This window comes from Castanea sativa, chromosome 7 (assembly GCF_040712315.1).
Source record: "Castanea sativa cultivar Marrone di Chiusa Pesio chromosome 7, ASM4071231v1".
Taxonomy (NCBI): domain Eukaryota; kingdom Viridiplantae; phylum Streptophyta; class Magnoliopsida; order Fagales; family Fagaceae; genus Castanea; species Castanea sativa.
The window spans coordinates 6677258-6687879 of record NC_134019.1 but is presented as its reverse complement, the minus strand read 5'-3'; the positions used below and the strand labels follow the sequence as shown (position 1 = coordinate 6687879).

The window sequence follows — 10622 nt, the reverse complement described above, 5'->3', positions numbered from 1 at the left end:
TTTTTCACATCCCAACCAATATTATTCATTTATTTATTCTTTCTCTCTCTTCCTCTCTATCTTCTTTTTCCCTCTCTTTGTCTCTCTTTGCTTTTACCTACTAGCAACCGGTCTTCTTCTCCTCTCCGTCTCTTTCTACTACCCAGCAACCAAATCCATCCATACCAAAATCAACAAGCGATCCAAATCCAAAATAAACATAGAAACACCCATCCAACACCACCCCTGAAACACTAAACGGTCACCGCCATTAGAACAGCGAACTAAAACACCAAAAACCAAACCACACCATCGAAATCCAAATCGTAAACCACAACTACCAACCTAACTACCACCAGAACTCTGCCAGCAACCACCATTGAAACTCAAATTGCAACCCACCAGCCCAAAATCTCAACCAACTACCACCCAAATCGCAAGACCCATTGTCCATCCACAGCACCACCAATCCATTGCCAAAAAATTGCGAGAGAGAGGGACACAGAAATAATAGAGAAGAGAGGAGAGTCAGAGAGTGAGAGAAGAAGAGTCAGAGACAGAGAGTGAGAGAAGAAGAAAAAAAAAGAAAGAAAAGAGAGTCACATAGTCAGAGTGAGAAGAAATAGGAAATAAAATAATATTATTTTAATTTTACATACCTGCTACAGTAGGTTCTATATACCCATACTTATTATAGCAGGGTTGTAAAAAAATTTGGGTTTGCACACTAGGGTAAAGAAGGATTTTAACATGTTTAGGTTGTAAAATAGCAAATTGGGGGGTTTTACAACCCCCAATGCTAATGCTCTTAAGAGCATTAGCATCGGGGTGTTCAAAACATCCAAATTTTTGTTTTAACATCTAAAACAACAAAGAGCAAGCAACAATCGGGTGGGTATTGCTAAAGTTTTTAGCAATAGCTACATTAACTTCTTAAATATAGAAGTTACTATTAGCTATGATGGTAAAAATAAAAATGATAATTTTATTGTCTCTCTCACTTCTAATTCTCTCTTCTCCCTCGGTCTTTCTCACTCTCCTCTTCTCTCATCTCTCTCTCTCTCTCTCTCTCTCTCTCTCTCTCTCTCAATTTTGGGTGGCAATTTGGGTGGTTGTGGATTGGTGGTTAGGCTGTTGATCAATGGGTGCATATGGATCGACAAGTTGGGATTTGGTGGGTGGTGGATGGGTTTTGTTGTTATGGGTTTGTGGTGGGTGGTGGACAGGTTTGTTGTTCTAGGTTTGTGGTGAATTCCGATGAGTTTGTGGTTTTAATAGTGGTTGTTGACTGTGGTTTTGGTGATGGTTGTTGATTATGGCAGGGTGATAGTGATTGTGGTTGTTATATTTGATAGTGTGTGTGGTTAATGTGGGTTTGTTGGGCTGAGACAAATATGGGTTTAGTGGTTGTTGGCGGTGGTGGTGTTGCAGCGGTGGGTTTGAGGTTGTTGGGTTGCTTCAATAAGATATATATAAAGTTTATAATAAATAAATGGATAGTGTTTGGCTGGATGTGATAAATAAGAAATGGGATGTTGGGTAAGTTGTAAAATTGTGTGTTAAAATAGGTAAATTGATATGTCACCAATCATAAGAAGTAGTAATTCAATACTCATTTATTCTTTTTGAAGTGATGCCTCATTGTCATACTAATTTGTAAGCTTTTTTTACAGTATAATTTGAATAACTTTAGTATTTTCTTCCAAAAATAAATTATGAATTAATAGAAATTCAATTCAATCACCATTAAGTGAATGAAAAATGCTAAAACTACTACAAATTTTACAATAAAAAACTTACAAACTAATATGGCAAGAATATTGTAGGAAAGTGGTTTTGGAGCCCAAATGATATTGGATCTCGAATGAAAATAGACCCAAGACTGACCGGCCCATTTTGATTGCAGACCACTTTGGAAGAATCAGACCTCGAACCACATACTAGAACCGAATATTGTACTCCTTGGGAATATTACAGATCAAAATCTGAGGATGAGACACTTACTAAGCTACCAAGGATGATGCATTTGCCGAGCTATCGTGGAAGAACTATGGGAAATGCAGAATTGTCCTAGGAAGCCTGTTGAAGCTTCCTGATAAATTAACAATTACCTATGCATTCGTAAGACTCACATGCTTGGCACAGTCACATTTATTGATGAGTGACTGGCCTGAATAGTGTAGGAAGTCCTAAAAGTCTCCATTTATCATGAAGTAGGGAAGCTAGAGCCGGATGGGATAAGAAGCCCTTCAGCTATGCGGGGACAACACATTCCAGAGAAGAAAATAGGGCAAATATAAGGGAGGATAAGGGCGAAGAGGAGAACACACATTAAGTGAGACAAAAACTTAGAGAATGAAAGAAAGAGAGGTAATTGTGAACATAAAATAGAGCTTTAGAACATATTTAAGAGCATGTTCTTGAGAAGAAAGTAACCAAGTGTATTGTATTGCTTCTTGCATGAATAATATAGCTTCGCCTTCCTAGTTTTCACGTAGAATTTTGTTCTTATTCAAATCTCCTACTATGGATTATTGGTAGCCCCATACTACAAATTAGTTGTGTCTTTGAGAGAGTAGTTAATCATTTTCACCCAGACAAATATGATTGGTGTCACTTGGACAATGTAATAGAATGTTTGAATAACATTAAAAAAAAAAAATTGGTAAACAAGTTAGTTTGTAAAACCTATATAGTAAAATTTGTAGTATCATTAGCTTTGGATGAATTAATCATATTAATAATATATTTGCAATAAAAAATTATAATATAAAAAACTAAATAAATATTATTTAAGTTATATTTAGATATACATAGACCCCTTTCAAAATTTTGCCCTATTGTCTTAAGCCAGCTCTACACACACATATTGTTTGATATAAGCTCATATAATTTGTTAAGACCTCAGTCTTTATTTTATTTTATTTAGTGGGTATGCTTGGTTGGGATGATTTTGGGAAGGAAGCAAAAAAAGAATGGAAAATAGGAAAGAAAATAGGGTGGAGGGGGGGGAATGTTTGGTTGGGAGGGGAGGGGGAGAGAAAAATAGTAAGGTCTGTTAGAGATATATTAGCCCATTAGCATAAGCCCAAGCCTAATTCTACTTTGTGTGCAAGCCAAGTTTCCTACTTGTACTAGAAGTCTATTAGTTTAGGGTTTAGTCTACTATATATACACATGTTATGGTTCATTGTAACACAGGATTTGTTCTACACTCTAATATATTATTGATGTAGCCATTTAGGGTTTCCTCCGAAGATGTAGGCCGTTAGGCTGAACCACGTAATCCTCTTGTGTTATTGTGTTCTATACTTTATGTTTTCGCTTCCGCATCTATAATAGCATATTCAACATAGTGTATCAATGCTAATATTTAACAGGGTCCAACTACTTTCTCTTTGGGCCTACCAAAACTTGATCTCCTCAAATTGGAGAGAAAATAAAAATGAAAAAAAGGACGATGTGTTTTGACAAAAATGTCATTCCCAACCAATAAGTAAATTTTTGTCTTTTCCTTCTTTTTATTTTTCCGTTCCTTGTATTATTTCACTGTTTGCATTTTTTTTTTGGGCTAAACTTATTCCATTGTTCGTTGGTTTTGAGCTTCTTGTTCTTGTTCTTGTTCTTCTTCTTTTTTGTGTGCACGCGCACTCATTTCACTTCTTTTTTTATTGGTTTCTTTCATTCTCGTTCTTTCTTTTCTTATTTCTTTTTTATATTTTTCGGCAATTTTGGATTGTTTTGGCTTATGCTTTTAAAAATATATATATTTAAAAAAAAAAAAAGTGAAGTGTTCATACACAATTTTTTTTAATAAATAAATGTATATAAAAAATTATGTTGTATTTTGTTTTATTTAATAGTGACATAATTGTAACTTTATACCAACTTTATTTTTCAAAATTTTCAGTTTCTCCATTTTTTTTCCAACTTTTTTTATTCCTTCCCTATTTTCTATCCTCTCACATTTCCAATCTTCTAACTAAATGAACTCTAAATGATATAGAAACCTAACCATGAATATCAACAACAACAATACTACTTCTAATAATAATAATAATAATAATAATATATTTACATATGCTACGTGCTACTGCCTACCTGCATAATTATATATATATATATATATATATATATATATATGTTTTACTAACGTGTGTCCTTAGAGTGTACGTTAGAAACTATTTTAGGAAACTTTTTATGGAAAAAAAGAAAAAAAGTGATTAATTATTTTGATAGTTTTTTCAATTTTTCATAAAAACTTTCTTAAAATAGATGGTCAAAAAGTGCCAATGCGTGTAGCTACAATGTTTATTAGTGGTTTAAATCTTCTAGATTTATAATTTTATCTAATAGAAATTTCAATGACGTATGTTTTTTTTTTCTTTTCTTTCTTAAAAAGGTGTTCATTAAAAATTAAGTAAGCTAAGCATCATAGTTAGGCTCATAAAATAAAATGATAAAGAAGGAAGTATGAATAACAAAATATTCATTGCGAATGATTGTAGGTATTTAATTTGATAAAGAGTTTCAATTGTAGCATATGTCATCATTTATTGTGAAATTTTATATATTGTGACAATGTTTTATTAAACCTTAGTTGTTTATTGTTAAAAGACGACGACATTTGTTATCATTCTTAGTAGAATTTTTTTTTGTGAGTAGATATATACTGTCTTTAGTAAATAGATTCTACGAAATGAAAAAATATTTTATATCAAAATTTAATAAATGAGAGATATGTGTACAAAAATAACTACCCATTAACACATGTCTTTCAATTGTTAGTGGGTTAATTATTTTTTGCTAATATATTTCACACTTATTGGATTTTGATATTGCTGATATGATATCATTTGGTATCATTTGATACCAAATAGCTTCTCCTAAGAAATTATCATACTAAATAGGTAGTCATATGTTAAATAATTATTCTAAAAGTCATCGACTGTCTTTCACATGGTACAAGTGGACAAAACAAAACAGCTTTAAACAGACGGCATGGGTCACATACAGTTAATTTGGTCACGAAAATGGTTAATTTAAGGGTGGTTTGGATACCGCTTATTATTGAAAATTAAAAATTAAAAATATTGTAGTAAAATAATTTTTAAATGTGTAAGTAATATTGTGGAACCCATTTTTAAAATTTTTTTTCTAAATAAAGTACCTGTGGGTCTCGTAAAAGTGTACGAGACCCACTGGAAAAGCAAAAAAAGCTCTTCTCTTCTTGCACGGGATCCACAGTGCACGTTCTCAAAAAAAAACAAAAAAACAAAAAAAACAAAACGCAGACGCTGGAATTATTAAGCTGTATCCAAACAGGTACTTAGTTCATATTATTTTCAATTTATAGTTAATTTGGTTTTAACTATTTACTCATTAATTAATAAAACATATATGCTGAAAATTTTTGCAAAGTGTACTTATTTTTAAAATATTACAAGTGTGCAATTGCTAACAAAGTTGAAGTAATAAGAAAAAAAAAAGGCAAAAATGCAAAACTAACCCTCTAACTTTCACATTTTTTCATTTCAGTCCTCTAACTTTCAGTTTTGTCAATTCAGTCTTCTAACTTTCAATTTTTGTCAATGTAGGGCTCCATTACATTTTTGTTAGTGGCTGCCGTTAGACCCATTAAAACAACGTTGTTTTGCATTTAATTTTTTAATTCAGAATTAAAAAAAAATTCTGGAAAAAAAAATTAAGGGAACAAAACAAAACAAAGAAGAACCAAATCCCTAACCCATCACCGATTCAGAAATCATAGCCTTGCAATAGTTGGTATGTGAACTCGGTGATGTGGCAGAGAGAGTCGAGGCCGAGGTTGGGACGCTTAAGGGACTTGCAGGAAGGGTCGCTGACACGAGCGGTGGCCCCGCTGATGAGGACGACGTGCTGGTGGCTGAAGCGGTGGAACCAGGAGAGGACGATGAGGTTGCCGAGGTGAGAGGTGGGGTCGAAATCATAGTAAACTTTGAGAGCTGAGGAGGAGGAGGAGGAAACGGCAGCAGCGTCATGGAGGTCAGGGCTGGTTAGGGATTCGATGAGGCTGCGTTGCTGGAGGATTTCGCTGATGTTGTTGTTGAGGCGAGGAGGAGAGGATTAGGATTGTGTGGATACTGAATCGGTGATGGGTTAGGGATTTGGGTCTTCCCCTTATTTTTTTTTCTAGATCTTTCGTATTTTCTCTTAATTCTAAATTAAAAAAAAAATGCAAAACAACATCGTTTTAGTGGGTCTAACGGCAGCCACTAACAGAAATGTAACGAAACCCTACATTGACAAAAATTGAAAGTTAGAGGACTGAATTGACATAATTAAAAGTTAGAGGACTGAAATGAAAAAATGTGAAAGTTAAAAGGTCAGTTTTGTATTTTTACAAAAAAAAAAAAAAAAAAAACTTATTGAAAAATATTGCAAAGCGTACATATTTTTTTTTTAAAATTTACCATTGTTTTTTTTTTTTTAAAGAAGTAGCGAACTTAGATTTTTTTTTTATTCAAAAAATATAAAATATTTCATAATTATTAATATGATATATGGTGATTAGCCTATAATATAAAATTCTGTCAATAGCAAATTCTTTTAAAAGTAATTTAGCTTAAATCATAATTCTCGGCTTATTAAATTTTGGAAAATATTATATGTCCTTTTAAGCTTTAACATGTTGATTTTCATTTCCGCCATATATTCCACATTACTATGTTTAGTTAGCAGATTTTACTTTGAAATAAAGGAGATTCTCAAAAAGCATAAATAAATAAAGACTTTGGAATAAATAACACATGTCCTTTTGGAAGGACCTGACAATTTCTCAGAACAAATTGAATTCTTATCCGATGAGGGCCTAATAATGACTAATGTCGTTGCTATAAATTGTGCCACAATTTGGATATGTGACGACTTGTGGTCGGTAGAAGGGTGTTCTCATATAGACCTATCACTAATTTTTTACCAATTACAACTCACCGCAAGTTGTGGCACCAACATAGCTCCCTAATAATTTCTTAGAAAAAATTGAGTTCTTATTGGTTGGTGAAGAAGACAATCTTAAAAGAGAGAATAAGAGCTATTTGGTAAAAGATTTCTAATATCGTTATTTAAGTATTGTGGAAATATGTAAATTAAAAAGTGTTGTGAAAAAATGTTTTGTGGTGTTTAAATACTGAAAACTGTTGTTTAAACAATAATACCAAACACCCCTAAACCATTGGCCATCGTTCACACTAAACACGCTGCTACTAAGTACCTGTTTGAATATTGAGTCTGCGTTTCACGTCCAGCATTTCACGTTTTTTTTTTTTTTTTTTTTTTTTTTTTTTTTTTTTTGCTTGAGAAGAGCAGATTATGCTTTTCCAGTGGATTCCGTGCATTGTTCACTGGACCCACAAGTACTTTATTTAGTAACTTTTTCATTAAAAATGGGTCTCACTGCACTATTCACAAATTTAAAAATTATATTACTAAAGTATTTTTAGTTTTTAGTTTTCAGCAGTATCCACACGGAACCTTAGTGTTTTTGGGTCTGAAGCAGATTGAAGATGGCCAGGTCTCCAAGATACTTTTTGTTCCTGTTTTAGTTGTTGCAATTAATCTTCTTTTATTAAAACAAACAAAGAATTGTTATGACCTCACTAATTTAGTCCGATACATCAAATATTTGGGTCTCAATTATTAAAAAATATTATGTTTCACTACAAATTTTAAATAAAAATATACGTGTCAGTCTGTCAGTGAAACGTAGCTTTCTCATATTCCACACTGCTATGTTTAGTTAGCTGATTTTACTTTGAAATAAAGGAGATTCTCAAAATAAAAAATAAATAAAGACTTTGGAATAAATGAAACATGTCCTTTTGGAAGGACCTGTTAATTTCTTAGAAAGATTGAATTCTTATCCGTTGAGGGCCTAATAAAGACTAATGCTGGTGGCATAACTTGTAGGCCACAATTCACCATGCCGTGAGTTGGAATTGGTTGAGGGGTGTCTCTACATAGACCCATCATCATTCTTTCACCAATTATAACTTACCATACGGATGAGTTGTGGTATAAGTTGTGCCACAATTTGTGACACCAACATAGTTCTCTAATAATTTTTTAGAGAAAAAATGAGTTCTTATTTGTTAGTGAAGAAGATAATCTTAAAGAGAGACTAAGGCTGTTCGGTAAGAGATTTCTAGTATCGTTTTCAAGTGTCGTGAAAATACTATGGATTAAAAAGTATTGTAAAAAGATATATCATGGTATTTAAATACTGAAAATTGTTATTTAAACAACAACACCAAACAACCCCAGACTACTGTCCATGGTTCTCACTACACACTGCTACTAAGTGTTTTTGGGTCTGAAGCAGATTGAAGATGGCCAGGTCTTTAAGATTCTTTTTGTTCCTCTTTTAGTTGTTGCAATTAATCTTCTTTTATTAAAACAAACAGAATTGTTATGGCCTCACTAATTTAGTCCACCACATCAAATATTTGGGTCTCAATTATTAAAAAATATTATATTTACAATATTTTTATAATAAATTATAAATAAAAACATACATGTTAGTATATCAGTGAAACGCAGCTTTCTCATACATGGCCGGAAAAATATCCACTCAAAGATTCTGAACTTATCTTGTCGGTGGCTGAAAAAACGACAATATTATAAGACTTGAGGGATTGACCATTGTGAATAGCTCTCACACTTCACACACTGTTTAAGAGCAAGCCAGGAATTGCTCTTGCTTATTACTTGCATCTGCTCTGCCTCTGCGCACTCTTAAAATCCCATAACAAAGCCAACTTCTGCCACTTTATGCATTGCTCCACATTGTAAAATGCGTGCGACTTGAGTTAGTCAGGTTCGATGTACGTTTTATATATATACACCTTCTCTTCTACTCTAAGGGGATTTATATTTAGAAGTTAGAACAACTTATTGTTATGTTTATTATTGTTACATACTCTGAACAATCAAGCTAAGGAGTAAAGCTTCCGTCCAAAGTTTCAGACTCTAGTACATTATGAGATACATGATTTGAACACGAACAGGAACACAAATCCGAAATGTGTCAGATCCAGTGGACTGAAGTACTGGACTCAAGCCAAAACCAAGTCAATAGTTGTGATTGTGAGTAGTATGGTTCAAGAAAATCTTTTCATTTCTTCCAAGAAAAAAATAAATAATGAAAAAGCCTTGTGGTGCACACCTGTAAGGTCATGGGAAGTTGCATTTGAGATAAATGAAAATTGGTAGTATGTCACTATTTTTCTAAGCACAAATATGTTTTCCAATTTTCCAGGGATCAAAATCCAGACTTTTCTGGTAAAGTTCGCAGGGTCCAGACACAGTTTAAAGTTTGATTCTTCATTTTGGACAGTGTCAAGTAACACTGTCATACTACTTTTTTTTTTTTCTTTTTCTTTTTCTTTCTTCTTTTGCAGAATTCTACTGGCTTTTTTTATTTTGCTTTTTCTCTACTCCTTCCTTCTTTTTTCTTTGTACCCACTCCACCACCAACAGCCTTTTTTACTTCTTCTTCATTCTTTCTTTTTCTTTCTTTCTTTCTTTCTTTCTTCGTTAGACCCACTCCACCACCAACGGTTTTTTTTCCTCCTCTTCTTCCTGGTTTTGTCTTTCTTTCTTTTCTTCTTTTTCTTTCTTTCTTTCTTTCTTCTTCAGACCCACTCACCATGTTCATCCACGCATAAATATATATCCAGAAACAGAAACTCACTCCTCATTTTCGTGATTTTGGTCCTCGATCGAAAGATTCCAGGGTTTGGGTTGGCAATTTTTGGATCACCAATCTGAAGATTTTGTGTTGGTGTGTTTGGGTTTTCTAGGGTTTGTAGTTGTGGTTTGAAGTTTGGGTTGTGATGGAGGTGGGTTTGTGTGGTTGGTGATTTGGTGGTAGCATTGATGATTGGAAATTTTTTCTTTTTGTGGGTGTAGCTAACGGTTGGATTTTCTTTTGGTTAAGATTTTTTTTTCTTCATTTTGTGGTCTCTGGTGGTGTTGACAGTGGTGGGTTCTGAGTTTGCCATTAATGGTGGTGATGGACTTGGGAGAATATGAAAGAGGGGAAGAGAAAATGGACACGGGTAGCAACCATAACCCTGTGTAGTGTCAGTGGGGTGGGTTCCACCATTTTGGCAAAAGTGGACTTAAAAGTTAAGATATGTGACTAAGTTTTATAACCAAACAACAATTTTGGAGTTTTTGAGTGATAGTAGGGTTTGGATTATGAGTTATGAGTATTGAGCTTTGAAAATTGAGTCATGTCTAAACCAAATAGGCTCTTAATCATCAGTAAGCATTAGTTCAGAGTCATCAGAATATCCAAATTCTCAAAAAAGCAATTATGAGTTATCTTTGCTATCCACGAGGAATAGTGCAAGGTTAGTTTCTTTTGCTCTTGACATTATTATCATTATTATTATTATTATTATTATTATTATTATTATAGCAGCCTTCCAAGCTCGCTTTCAAGTCGTTTAAGCGGCGAACTCTAATTTGTTAGGACAATTTGTTGTTGTTGTTGTTGTTGTTGTTATTATTATTATTATTGTTGTTGTTGTTGTTGTTATTATTTAGGGTAAATTACACTAATATACCATAAGATTTGGGCTAATGCCAATCAAGTTCAA

General features: G+C 33.2%; 1 pseudogene; it reads left to right on the top strand.

Annotated features, from left to right (window-relative positions):
• Positions 1 to 1120: 1120 nt before the first annotated feature.
• The window catches only part of LOC142643901 (cyclic nucleotide-gated ion channel 1-like), a 29056-nt pseudogene continuing 19554 nt past the window's right edge, over positions 1121 to 10622 (top strand).